Source organism: Arachis stenosperma, chromosome 10 (genome assembly GCF_014773155.1).
Source record: "Arachis stenosperma cultivar V10309 chromosome 10, arast.V10309.gnm1.PFL2, whole genome shotgun sequence".
NCBI classification, from domain to species: Eukaryota; Viridiplantae; Streptophyta; class Magnoliopsida; order Fabales; family Fabaceae; genus Arachis; species Arachis stenosperma.
The window spans coordinates 3,528,124-3,543,043 of NC_080386.1; positions in this window are offsets into that span (position 1 = coordinate 3,528,124).

Consider the following 14,920-nt stretch of genomic DNA (forward strand, 5'->3'; position numbering starts at 1 on the left):
ACCTCTCTTTCCTAGGGACTCTTCTTAGTGCACGGTCTACAGTTGAGTTATACTATTTCAGTATACGGTTGCAACAATGTCAGGATATTCAAGTGCTGTGAAGCTTGAAATAGAGAAATTTGATGGAAGAATCAATTTTGGCTTGTGGCAAGTACAAGTCAAGAATGTGTTGATACAATCAGGTTTGCACAAGGCGTTGAAGGAGAAGATCTCTGGTATGAAAGATGATGTTCTCTAGAAGACGAGAAGAATCCTCATGGTATTACCGCACTGCCATGGATAAGGATAAGTTGTGGCAATCGGGTCCACAATTGCACACGGGCATTGGTTGGCGTTGAGATGCAAGGTGTGTGGCGGAGTTAGGTCGATGGCTGAAGAACTTCCAGGAAAAGCCAATTTGGAAGTTGCACCATGAATTTTCAGCAAGGTTTCGATCTGTACCAAGGCGAAATGCTTGGAGTGGTCTAATTCCAAGTGAGTATACTTTCATGGTGGAGTATGATAGTTGTCTGAACTATGATTGTCGGTATAGACAATGGCAACAAAGAATAGTCGGTGTTGACTATGGAAGCTGAAGATGTGTGACTATTTCAATCAAGGTGGAGATTGTTAGGATTTGGTTGAATTAGTCCCACATTGCTTAGGATAGCAAATGGAGTGGGTGGCCTAGGCTATAAATATGAGGCTAAGTTCTCCATTTGTTTTTGCACCAGTCAGAAACACTTTAAGCTTGTATCTGATTTTTCTTTTCCTTTGTACTCTTTTTTTAGAGAGTGTTGTGAGGTGTAGTTAGATATTTGCTTTGAGAGAGTGTGGGTGTACTGGGGTGCCGGTGAGAGAAAGAAGTCTATGTGTTGTAACAATTTTCACATAGTGATATTCTCTGGTTGTCATTTTTGACAACGGCCGTGGTTTTTTTCTCTATTTTATTTCTCTGTCAAAGGTGTTTTCTCAAGGGGGAATGGTGTCTTATTCCCAACATATAGATGGTTAGATAGAATATATTTATTAGGATTAGGGTGTCTAATATTCTTGTATATATATAAATAATAATAATAACAAAAATAAGAAAGTTTTTCATCTCTCAACTGCTTTTTTTTATCTTTTCAGAACCTCCCTTTCATATGGTGTTTACTCTACTATTTTACTATTCAACTTTACAGATTTAAACAAAATTTTGTCAACCTTGGCAGTATTTTTGATATCCCCTTCAATGATGATCTCATTGGCAATTTTGCTAACAATCCTGCTAACAATGATAACAACCATGAGAACCAGGAGTAGGAGCATTAGGAGATAGTTCTAGTTCTCTCAAATCCTGAAGATTCAAGTGGGGGACAAAGTCCAAGCGTTTGATAATAGTGATAGATATATAGATATACGGATATATAGATTCCTTTATAGAATAGAATAATTACTGATGGATTTTTTTGTTACTGCTTAGTGTCAATTTTTGTTCCCCAAAGATATATATATATATTTTAAAATTGATGCTTTTAAAATTGACATAGTTTAGTTAGTTATGTAATGTTCTTTATTTACATAACAATTTAATTCTTATTTCTTAAAATAAATAAATGTTCTGTGTTTATATATCTTGTTACCTAGATTATTTCTTTATTAATAATAGACTTATTATTATAACTATTTTTTAGTGAGAGTACATAAAAATTAAAAAGTACATAGTATATAAGATGGTTTGATGAACTAAATAGAATTAAGAGAGGGAGAAAAATAAGTTCTTCTTATTATTGAAGAAAATGAATAATCTTCTTAAAAAATATTTATTGAGTTATTACACCTTATATACTATGTACTCTTTATGTACCCTCATTAAAAAATAATTACAATAATAAGCCTATTATTAATAAAAAAATTATATAAGTAACATACATTAATAGATTTATGGAAGATTCATCCTTTATTTCTTTCCACCCAATAATATAAGCTTGGTTCTTAACTCACTCTTACAGATGACACCTTAATATGGTATCCTAGCTACTCCACTCTTATCGACCATCACTTATATCTATTAAGTATGAATTAATGGTATGATTTTTGCACTCTACAACAAATATAAGTGTCTTATTTGATCAATTGGAAGAGCTGTTTTCCTTAAACAGCATGAGTATTAATGCCTTCTAACCTGTAAGATGTATCTAAATCGCTATATTATGGATTCATGGTAATGAAAATCTTTAATGACCTCAAATGTGGAATTCAGGACACGTTTTGTTAGATTGTAAAGCTATTTTAGTATGTAGTTGTTCTTATAGGCATTTGGATATACTCTTTTTAAGAAAAATGAACTAAAAAAATACCTTTAATTAAAACAAGACAAAAAAAAATACTTTTTAAATAAGTACTCTTTTTTTTCTTTTTTTTTTTTAATCAGAAAGCAACTTTTGTATATTTATATAAATAAAAATAAGTAAAACTAATTGTTTTCTCTTCTAGTGTTCAAACATTATACACAAGTTTAAGAAATATATTTATATTAGAAAAGTATTTTTCTTATAAAATAAATTCAAATAAGTTCATCCAATTTGTTTCAAATAATGTTATAATATTATATTTGTTGTTGATGATCTGAAACAATAAACTCGTATATATTTGTAGATATGGGCAGGCAATCCAGCAAAGTTCCTATGGAAGCTCACTGATGAAGAGATAGCTTTTATCTCCCAATCAGCCACCAACTATACTAACTTCGCGTAGGTGCGCGCAACAGAGAATGTGAAATCCAGTTTGAGAAGGGATTATGAAAGAAGTATGCACGTAAGGACGAGGAGTATGACTCAATACTCGGTGTTGTCCGTGAGATTCCTCCAAAGCTTATTCTTCCAGATAATATCCTACCCAAACAACAAAAAAAGTCTCTTAAAAATTGAGTTCTTCAATAGAATTCTCTTTCGAATTCCAATACTAAAAAGAGAAAAATGGATTTTGATTTTCACTTGTTCATTTTTCTCATCTTTATATTTGATTTGTATCTAAATAAACATTTATACTTAGAAGTGTGCAAATTATATTCATCTTGTTCATCTTATTTGTATCTAAATTAAAATAGATGTATTATTGTTTTTTTACGGTAGAATTGAATGAAGGGTGCGTGTGAGAGTCCCAAGCGAGCATGCATTTGACTATAAGATGAAAATATAGGAGAGTAGTGAGTACTGAGTAATAAAGAAGATGGAAATTGAAAAGGAAGGAGATTATTAAACAGCTTCACATAGATGCGACAAGTGAGTTTGGACATAACCGAAAGTGAGAGTAGGAAGAATCCAGTGCACATGGGCAATACATATGACTAATGCCTTTTGAGTGGGTCACTTCCAAAGCCAGAGGTCACTATAATAATGTTCATGCAGGTAATATATACCAAACTTTGATGCTTATTGTAATGTTGCATATACATTTTCATGTATTATCAATTTATCATATTTGTTTGTGCTGCGTACAAGAGTAAGAAATAGTGGGACTGTAAATGCAGGGAATGTTGGGGAACAAGTTGTTCTTGTTCACAACACACACTAGCCAGCTGTTTAATTTGCTATTCAATTTGGAGTCATAGGTGGAATTGACTATGCATGCATATTCAGTAACATCTTGTATCAACATAATCTTATTCTTTTCTTTGCTATGTGCTTTCTATAATCTTAGGAGATCAATGTTGTCACTTTTTACTCAATGCTGTATTAGGTATCAATGTTGGTAAATCCTAATCAAAAGATTAGGCGCAAAATTACAGCACCAACACCATCGATCCAAGAAGAAAACCCAACATGATGCATAAGCCATAACACGAAAAAAACAAAACATAATGAAACCAAGCCACAATCATTATTACATACAAACCCAAACACCCTAGAGCAACATGCCACAAGCCCATAACCCATAAGTTTCTACTTATGACTTCAGTAAGCTTAACTACTGAAAATGCATTCGAATTATTTTAACAATGACAAAAATATTTTGAAATTTTTATACCAACAAAAATACTGTCAATAATTTAAAAATATTGCAAAAATATCCCGTCATGATTAAAAACCTACTCCGTTAACGAAAAAACATAACATGGCTAACAAGACTAACATGGCTAACAAGACATTTTATGTGGCAAAAATAACTGTGAGATAGCTAAACAAAAATATGAATTATCTTAAATCTAATTGAATTCAAATTAAAACGGATATATATTTGATGTATCATCTTCTTCTTCTTCTTCTCCTCATCTTCTTCTTTTTCAATATCGTCGTCACCAACACCACTACTTTCTTCTCCTCCTCTTCTCCTTCTTTTTTCATTGGAATTTCTTCTAGTTATTTTTTTCGTTAGTAGTTTATGATTCTGTAGGTGAATAATGTTTCATCGTTGATGGTTTGAATTAAATATAATGTACAAGTTCTATATTGAAAAAATATTTTTTTGTATTTGTAGTAAATTTGGGTGTAACACAAAGATATTTGGGTGTAACATGAAGATATTTGAGTGTATTTTAAGAATTTTTTGTGTATTTTTATTCTGCTAAGTTCTGCATAATTCAAAACTCTTCCTCTTCCTCTTCTTCCTCCTCATCTTCTACTGCTTCTTTTTTTTCATCATCATCATCACTATCTTCTTCTTCTTTATTTCTTATTTATCTTTTGCTTTTTGTTTTACCTTCTCAAGTTTCTTCTTATTTTATTCTATTAACAAGAATAAAAATAAAAAAATCAAACAAAGAAGAAGAAAAAACAAATAATGTTGTAAATTACTTGGAAGAGGATGAACTTACATTCATTTAACTAAAAGAAAGAAAGAAATAAGGAAAAAAAGAAGAAAAAATGCAGCATTAAAGGAAATATTTTTCTGTATTTGCAGCAAATTTAGGTGTAACACACTAACACGAAGATATTTGGGTGTAACACGAATATATTTTGGGTGTATTTTTAAGAATTTTGGGTGTATTTTTATTCTGATAAGTTCTGCGTAATTCAAAATTCTTCCTCTTTCTCCTCCTCATCTTCTACTGCTTTTTCTTCCTCATCTTCTTATTTCGTTTTCTTAAAATTCTTTTTGGGAGAAAAAATTAAATAAAGAAGAAAAAAATACATAATGTTGCAAAATAAATAGAAAGAGAAAGAGGAAAAACAATGTAGCAACAACAACAGTAATAAAAAAACAATGAAAATAAAACAAGCGAAGAAAAAGGAGGATAAATACAAAGAAGAATGAGAAAAAGAAGGAAGAGGAGGAGGAGGAGGAATGCAAAACCGTTGAGTAGCGCGCATGTGGTTTGGCCCAACTTATATGACTTGTAAATCTAAATGACTTGTATGTATAGCACTACTCTAATTCAAAAGCGAGTAATAGTCCGACACAAGTGGAAAAATAATAAATTTTTATAATGCTTAAAATGATAATTGTTATCTTTTTGTGTGGTGTGTGTCATGTACTCATGTATGCGTGTGGGAGAAAAATCACTTGTAGCAAATGAAACTATATTTTAGTTAATTTTGATTGTTTACAGTATCTCACAATATGGCAGATTAAGGATGAATTTATCGTAGATTAAAGTTCTATTTAAAAGTTTACTGTTAGTCAATAAGTTGTTGCATGCACATGGCGAAATTAAAAAATTTGAACCCCGACATTTGCCAGACTAGTGAACTAATCACTACCAACCTAACTTAAGGCCCATTTGAATAAGTTTATAAGTTACTTTTTTTTTACTTTTAATTTATAAAAAGGTATAGTCAAGGTTCTGAAAACCGGTTTGAACTGACCGATTGAACTAGTCGAACCGTGAACGGAGGAAAAAAACGGTTCGGACAATAGCTAAAACCGCAAATTTTAAAAACCGTGATCAAACCGGTGAAATGGTACGAAATTGGTCGGTCGAACCAAACTGTGACTCGACCGATTTTTGGAGAAGGCAACTAAACGTCGCCGTTTTTCACTCACTGAACCAGCAATCCCTAATCTTACTCCATCGTGCAAGCCCTAGCCCCTAATCGATCTCCTCTTCGTCTCTCACACACACAGTCCAGGGAGGAGGGCTGCCTCTCAAGTCCCAATCTCATCGAGCTCACCTCCGTCCAGCCACCACCTCGTGCTCGCGCACTTTCCCTCCATCGCGCAGCAGCCATCGCAACTTTCGAAGCCTCCGTCGCGCAACCTTCGAAGCCTCCATTGCGTAGTAGCCATCACAACCTTCGAAGCCACCTTCCGTGGAAGTCACCCACCGTCGCAAGTTCCTGGAGCCAGCTTGGAGATTCGCACAGCCCTTTCTGTCGTGAAGTCAGTCGTGGAAATCGCAGCCACCGCCACCACTTCTTGTCATCGCGCAGTGTCTTTCCGTCGACGCCAACCTTGTTCGACCCTTCCACCCCAGCCACTGTCTCTGTCGCCGCCAGCTCTGTATTTTTTCCTGTCTTCCACTAACCCTAGATATAAATATAATTTGTTGTAATAATAATTATTGAAGCATGATTAATTGTTGGTTTTAAACCTTGCTGTTGATTGTTTGAAGCATGACTCTGAGCACAGGTTGTGATAGCTGCAGATAGTTGGGCTGTAGAGTTTTTTGGTGGATCCCAGGAATCAGTATTTTTCTCCCCAATATTGTTGTGGTAGACAACGATGTGGTAGTCTTTGCTAATCTGTTCAATATGATAAATTCACTATATCTCAACAAATATTGTTTAAGAGCCTAATCATAGGTTGTTGATTAATTCTTTCGTGCTGGTTATTGATTAATTCTTTGGTGCTGATTGCTTAAAGCATTATTAACTATTAAGTGATTAATTGTTGAAACTGATTGCTTAAAACATGATTAATGATTAATTTTTTGGTGCTGATTGCTTGAAGCATTGTTAAATGATTAATTGTTGAAGCTGATTGCTTATAGCATGATTAATTTTTATAGTTTATTGTTGAAACATTGATAATTAATTAGTTGTTGGGTGCTAAACCTTGCTGTTGAGGCATTGATTAGTTGATTAGTTGTTGGATTGTATTGTTATTAGATTGCTGGTAATTTTTAGGTATGGATGATAGTATCAACCAAGAATTATCTAGAAATAATAATTATATTAGATTATAATTATGTTTTAATGTGTTTATTTATATTTTATATTATTTTATTATAAAACGGTTTTTTTGGTTCAACCACGATCGAATCGATTGAACCTATAAACCAACGAACCAATAGCTAGAGCGGTTCGATGATCGGTTTGATTTTCAGAACCTTGGGTACAGTATTAATGTCTGGTACACTTTTCAAAACCAAATTGCAGCTTTTTAAAAAACTATTTTAGTGCTTATGGAGAAGTTAAAAAAAATGATTTTTCTCATAATAAAAAGCTTTTTATCGCTCTTCTCTAAAAATAAGTACTTTTAGAACTAAAAAATCAAATACAAAATAACTTATTTATAAATTAGTTTTAATATAAATATTTATTGTCTAAGCTATTTTTTCAAAAAGAACTTAATTAAGTTGTTTACCCAAACTGAGTTTTAGTATTTTAGGTAATTCTTTTTTTTTGTCTTGACCCAAGGCTAAACAACCCAGTAAACTCGGGTCGGACAAACCGGATATCCAAACTGCCCAGGAAGAACCGGATCCCTATCCTGATCCTCTAACACCCACTCCCTTCTTTACAACTCTCTCAGTCACGAGGCTTCCATCAGCTGCACAACCGTTGCCTCCGCCGATACGCCGTCGACGCCAGATGCTCCATTGACACCTTTCCACCCCGTCGCTCTGCCTCGAAGCATCGATTTCTATCTGTCCTAATCCATATCCATGGCTGCTGCAACCGATGCCCCCCGATCGACATCCACTTCCAATGTCCGCAGGTGAAGCCGTGAACCACATCTCCGCCGCTCATTTGCATCGCCAACATAGCTCCCATTGGATCCCCAGCAGCATCAAATCCCTCATTACCTGCTTGGCTGCCGTGTCTGGATGTATTGACGATATTTACAGTGGGGTTTCTCCTTTCTAGCGGGTTCACCTCAGCACCGTTGACGACTGAAAGAGGATTATCAGTTCCCGAATTTTGCATCAAGCCTCTCCGCCAAAGCGATTCCACAAAATTCAGATTCCCTTGCCTCTGAGTTCTAGAATGCACTGCGGTTTGAGTCTCGTCCAGTAAATGGCTTCGATTAGAGCCTCTGAACTGGTTTGTAGCCTCCCTCCTCAGTTGTTCTGCTATCTCCCGTGGAGACTTCCATCTCCAGTTTTCCTCCAATTGGTCTATTGTGGTAAATTTTGCCACTTCATCTGCAATCTTGTTTCCTTCTCTAGGAACCCATGTGAAACCACAACTGAGAAGACTCTCAGCCAGAAAGAGTATATCTCGAAGAATTAGTTCCACCTCTGTTATATAAGTTTTTTATTTCACTGCTTGCACAAGAGGTAAACTATCCAACTCTATTAGGATTTGTTCCAAATTAAGATTTGTAGCTAAAATTAGTGCCCTTTTCATTGCTTCTGCTTCTGCTGCTAGGCTGGAATAAGCTCTGATTCTCATTGATTCTCCTGTTAGCAGTCGACCTGAGTTGTCCCGAATCACTACTGTGGTTGCTCCCTCCGCTGTTGATCTTCTATATGCAACATCTACATTGGCCTTTAGCCAGTCTTCCGGCAGTGGTCTCCAAGTAACATTCCTTCTTATACTCCTGTTCTGATTTTGTCTAAGTTGTTCCTTCTTTTGTATTACTTTCTTGATTTCTGATTCTAGTGTTTTAGATATGATGATAGTAGCACTAGGATTGGGCTTAGTGTTTTGAAATATAATCTAGTTTTTCATTTTCCAAATCTCCCAACTTAGCACTCCGACTCTTCCAATTAGGTCCTCTGCCTCTTCCCTCCCTTGTCCTATGATTTTCCTGTATATTTCCAATAACCATTCTACAAATGACTTGACTGTCTCTGGTGTTGGTAAGCACTGACTCCGTGCACCAAACCACGTTGCTCTAGTCCACGGGCATAAAAGAATAGTGTGTTTCGTGGTCTCTATTTCTTCCCTACAAATTCGACAAATAGGACTATTAGTTATTTTCTTTTTAAATAAGTTACTATAGACCGATATTATATCATGTGCAGCTTTCCACAAAAACATTCTTATCTTCAATGGAACTTGCATTCCCCATATCTTCTTCCAAAGATCAGCCATATCTGTGCTTGTTGAAGGTTCCGCTTCCTTGCTGCCCTGTTTCTCCTTCTTTGCCACATGATATCCCGTTTTAACAGTGTAGCCCCCGTCCCTTCTGAATGGCCATATTAATCTATCTTCACCCCTCAGTAAACAAATGGGCGTTTGCAGAATTTTGTCACTTATGTTCCTTGGAAATAAATCCATTATTTTATCTTGTTTCCACCCTTCTCACTAAATGATCTCTGCTCATAAAGATTTTACCCATATTTATAACCCAATTGTCCTCCCATTCCTTTACTTCTGAACCCTTTTCAATATTCCATCTCCCATTTCTTCTCAAGAAATCCCTGTCCGAATAAGACTCTTCTAAACTCATGATGCCCCACTCCCAACATTTGCTTCCCAAAAGTTACTATCCTCAAAATATATAGCTTTTAGAATTTTTACCCATATTACATTTGAATTTTCAATTACTCTCCATGCTTGTGTGGCTAGATAAGCTAGATTCTAACATTGTAAGTCCCTGAAACCTAATCCGTCCTCCTTTTTGCTTTTGCAAACCTTGCCCCAACTCTTCCAGTGTATCCCATTCTCTCGCTCAGAGTTTGTCCACCAAAATCTTGCAATTTTTTATCCTATTCTTTGACAAAAGCATTTGGGTAGCAAGACAATACTGGTAGCATAACTGGGTATGGTCTGAATAACTGCTTTAATCAAGGTCTCTTTCCCTGCCAGATTGAGCAGTCGTTCCTTCCACCCTTCAATTATGTTGTCTATCCTTTTTTCTAACCATGCCAACGCTTTGTTTTTTTTATGTTTCCCACTGTGCTAGTAATCCGAGGTATTTCCCCAGATTTTTCCAAGTTTGCATACCTATTATCTCTTCTATATTAACCCTTGTCTGAATGGGCACCTGCTGTCCGAACACTATGCCTGACTTTTCTAAATTTATCTTTTGTCTTAAGGCATCCGTATATCTATTAAGTATTAAGATGCTTTGATATACTTCCTCTTCTTTGGCTTCTGCGAAAAGAATGCAGTCATCTACAAACAGTAAATGAGTGATTGTTGGTGCAGTTGGGGCAAGTTTGATGCCAGAAATTCTTCCTTCCCTTTGTGCCTCCTCCATAAGTGCTGTGAAAACCACTGCTGCCATTATGAAGAGGTATAGTGATAACGGATCACCTTGCCTCAGACCTCTTTGTCACTTAATCCTTTTAGAGAGCTTACCATTTATCTTAAATCTATAATTAGCACTCTTGACACACTCTATTACTAATTGTATCAAGCCCTGCTCAAAACCAAAAGCATGCAAAACATTTTTCAAAAAATCCCACTCTAACCTATCATAAGCTTTGTTCATGTCCAATTTTACAGCTAAGTTTTGAGAACCAAACTTGCCTTTTTTATTTAAATTGTGGAAGGCCTCCTGAATAATCACAATATTGTCTTGTATGAGTCTTCCTCCTACGAAAGTGCTTTGGGTAGGTGAAATTAATTTATCCAAAAACTTTTTTAATCTAAGGACAATAATTTTCATCATGATCTTATAAATATAATTACAATAGCTAATAGGTCTTAATTGGTTGAGATATTCCGGCTGTTTTACTTTGGGGATTAAGACCACCGTAGTATCTCCCATGTTCTCAGGCATTCTTCTACTAGCAAAAATTTTCTTAATAACCTTGCACACTTCTGTACTTATGATATCCCAGTACTTTTGAAAGAATAAACCATTAAGACCATCTGGGCAAGGGGCTTTCATGCTCCCCATACTGAAAGCTCCTTATCTGACACTTCTTTGAGAAGCTCATTGTTCATCTCCGTTGTGACCTTTTTCGGAATAATTCGGATACATTCTTCTACATTGCTCCTTGTGGTTGTAGCAAAAAGATTAGTGAAATATTCCTCCACTAGTTCCATGATATCCTTGCTCCCTGTAATCCAGTTCCCCCCTGCGTCATTAGTTCTCTCAATCTTATTCAAGTCTCTCCTTTCAATAGTTGTTACATGGAAGAAGGAGGTATTTTTATCCCTAAAATTTAGCCATTTTAATCTTGCTATTTCGCCCCAGTACTTTTCTTCTCTCTTACATAGTTGTGATATTTCTGTCTTTAAGTCCTTGATCTTTTTCTGTTGTTGTTCTGAAAATTTCTAATTCTGCAGTTTTGAAATTTCTTCCTTAAGTTGGTTAATTTTCTTATCTGCTTTGGAAAAAGTTCTCTTGCTCCATTGTTCTAACTCCTTCTTGTAGCTCGTGAACTCTTCTTGTAGTTTTTCCCATTCATTCCTATTATTCTCATGCTTCTCCCATCCCTTTTAATGATCTTCTCACAATCTTCATGATCTTCCCAATATGCTTCAAATATTAAGTGTCGTTTGAATTTCTCTTTCAGTTCCAGCCTTAATACCAACAGGCAATGATTAGATCCTATCCCCGAGAGGGCTATGAGGGTTGCATTTTGATATAGTCTCCTCCACTCTCAGTTGACAAGAGTCATGTCTAGCCTTTCTCTAGTAAAGAAGCCATTCCTAGAATTGCTAAACCATGTGAATTTTCCTCTTTTAAGACCAATGTCCATCAATTTATTGCCATTCACGAAGTTTCTAAATTCTTCCACCTGTTCTCTTGGCTTCGAATGTAGGCCTACTTTTTCTTCTTGATTCAAAATATCATTAAAATCCCCTATAAACAGTTGTGGTTCATTTTGATTAAGATTTTGAGCTGCTAAATCCCTCAATTGCTTCCTTCTTTGCCTAAATTTAGGATCTCTATACACAAAACAGCAATCACACTTATTTCCTTTCCTATCTATAATGTAAGTCTTAATAAAATTATCACACCAAGAGTAATATCAAGATTCATATTTTTATTCCATAAAAGACTTAGACCTCCAGACAGACCCCATGGTTCTACAACAAAAAGATTGATCAAAATGGAGCTTTCTTTTTAACATCCTGATTTTGCATTCCTTAGCTCTTGTTTCCATAAGGAAAACTATGGCCGGCTTGATCTTTTTACAAAGATCTTTTAATTCGAAACTTGTCGTAGTTGCCGCCACACCACGACAGTTCTAACTTACTATATTCATGGTTGGGGTTGGGGCTTGTGTGGGCCCGCCTCCTCAGTCATTATTCTACTAAAAACAGCCATTGTTACCTCTTCCTTCTTGGTCTCTGTGTTATCTTGCAGCAATTCTTTTTCCTCTTCTCCTGCAGCTTTTATCATCAAAATGTCTTGCTCTGCCCTCTTCCTTTTGATGTTCAATTTGCTTATGACCTCCATTGTTAACCTCTTCTCCCATTCAGCACACATAGTTTGTGTCTCTATCCTCTCACTTTTATCTGCATCCTCCTCTTTAGCATGTTCCACAAAGTATGTGCCTCCCCCCGCTGCTGTCTGTATAATTAAATTATTCTCTTTTGCCATACCGTCTTTCTCTTTCTCCATTCCCTTGAGTTTCCAGATTTTTCTGCTATCTTTTTCATTAAATCTTATTGACTTGCCTTTGTTGTGTTGTACTAGTCTTCTTGCTGCCTTTGCTGTATTTTTAGCTCCAAAACTGGTCTTAAGAATCTCCCCTATTATTTTTTGTCCCGATTCAGTTTCTGTTTTGTTGTATTGCCCACTACAATTCTCTTTTTTCCTCTCCTTTCTTGTCTCTTGTTGGTCCACTTCCATGAGGCTTGTGTGGTCCAGATTATTTGGGCTTCTTGCTTCTTGGTTAGTACTTTTTTCTTCTCATTGTTGTTTTTTCGTCCATTTCACAGCCTCTATTCTCTCCTCTATTGGGCCTGGCCCATTAATTTTTCTTTCCCTCCTGATCCTGATCTAATTTAAATCTGTCATTATCTTTTTTAGTATCTTCTTGGCTCTCTTATTATAATTTCTTTGAGTTTCTTCCATCCCAAACTGATTATGAGGGATTTCCTCCACCTGCTCTGCTGCTCTGAGCTCCTTTTGCCCTAACTGCTCCTGATTTTCTACTGCTCTTTTTTTCTACTGCTACTGTAGTTCTTCCACTCTCTTATAGTTGTTCTGGATGTCACGCGCTTCCATATCTTCATCCCCTTCTTGTAACTTATTCTGCTTCCATCTTCATCCCTCTCCTATATTCAGAGATTTGGCTTGGTCTACTCCTAGCCCAGGAGTATATTTGGGTACCTTCGGATTCCATGAAGCCATCGCTATTTCTTTGTTGCACTCCTTTTTGCTATGTCCTATGACCCCACAATTCATACAGTAGCTATTTTGCAAACGCTTATATTTAAAATGAATCTAGACATTGGGAAGATTTTCTCTTGCCATATAAAAACCTGTGGGTAAAGGCTTGAAAATATCAACCGTTACCCTCACCCTTGAGAAAGTTCTCATGAGCACTTGATTCCTCATTGGATCTTCCACTTCTATAACAATCCCCATCATGTCTCCAATGATTTTGCCAATTTCGCTGTTCATATTCTCCAAAAATAGCCCATGTATCTGAACCCAAAACTCCATGTATTGGTGGCTGACTTCTAATATTGATTCATATTGTGACCATAGTTGGAGATCTAAAAGGTGAACTTTTAAGCTCTATAGCCCTCCTTTTAAAATTTGCAGACCTCTCCATATATCCTTGAAGCTTATTAGAACTTTGTTGCACCCACTTCAGAGATGAAAACTTCTTATGGGTTCCCAGATTCCCAAAATGACATTTTTGCTACTTCTAAACGGATTTCTTTGTATGATATGATTTGTCCTACTAAATTAACGCGGCTTACTTTATGCTCCTTTTGACTCTTTGGTTTGATAGTGATTATTTTTCCTTCTATCGGCTCCTTTTCAAGGTTGGGCATGCTTTGTGACATCTTGTTTAACTCTTTTTGGTACAGTGGCATGGCACGGCACTCGATTCGATGGTCCCAAAACGTTTGGATCATTAAATGATCCCATAATAAAACATATTTTGTAAGTTTTTAATAACTGCTAAATAGTCATTATCTAATTTTAATTATAAATTAATTCCTTATATATTATTTAATTATAAAATCTATTTTTTATTTTATAAACCATTATTTTATCATTCATCTATCATGTTTATTAATAATCAAAATTAGATCTTCTATTAATCGTAATAAATATTTTGTAATCTTAATCGATCATAATTTTATGATTGATCCGTTACATACGTATTGGATTGGAAAAATCGTGTTTGTTAGAAATTCAATCGATTGGAATTGATACACAATCGATTGAATTTTGCAAGGCATGTGGGGTTTTTCTTATTCAATCGGTTGGTCATATTACCCAATCGATTGAAATCATCAAAGCAATTTGGGTGTAGTTAATTCAATCGATTGGTTCTGTCACCCAATCGATTAACTTACACTATTAGAATGATATATGAAAGTTTAATCGATTGGTATGATAATACAAACAATTGAAGTTTGTACGCGACTAATGGTAATTTCCAGTTCAATCGATTGGTATGAGCATTCAATCGATTTAAATGTGACGTAAATAAGATTTTTTCCTATATTCAATCGATTGGTATGATAATAGAATCGATTGAATTTTGATATGCGCTATATATTAAACCTGATAACCATCCATGTTCAGCCTCCCTCCTCTTTTTAAATTTTACAACTTCATTTCTACATAACCTCTCTCCTCTCTCTAAATCCACAACACTTCTCTCTTCTCCTTCTCCAATCTCATCAACATCCACTCTAAACTACATACATATTATTAATCCTCATCCAAATCCCCACAAAACCCACCCAATTAATAT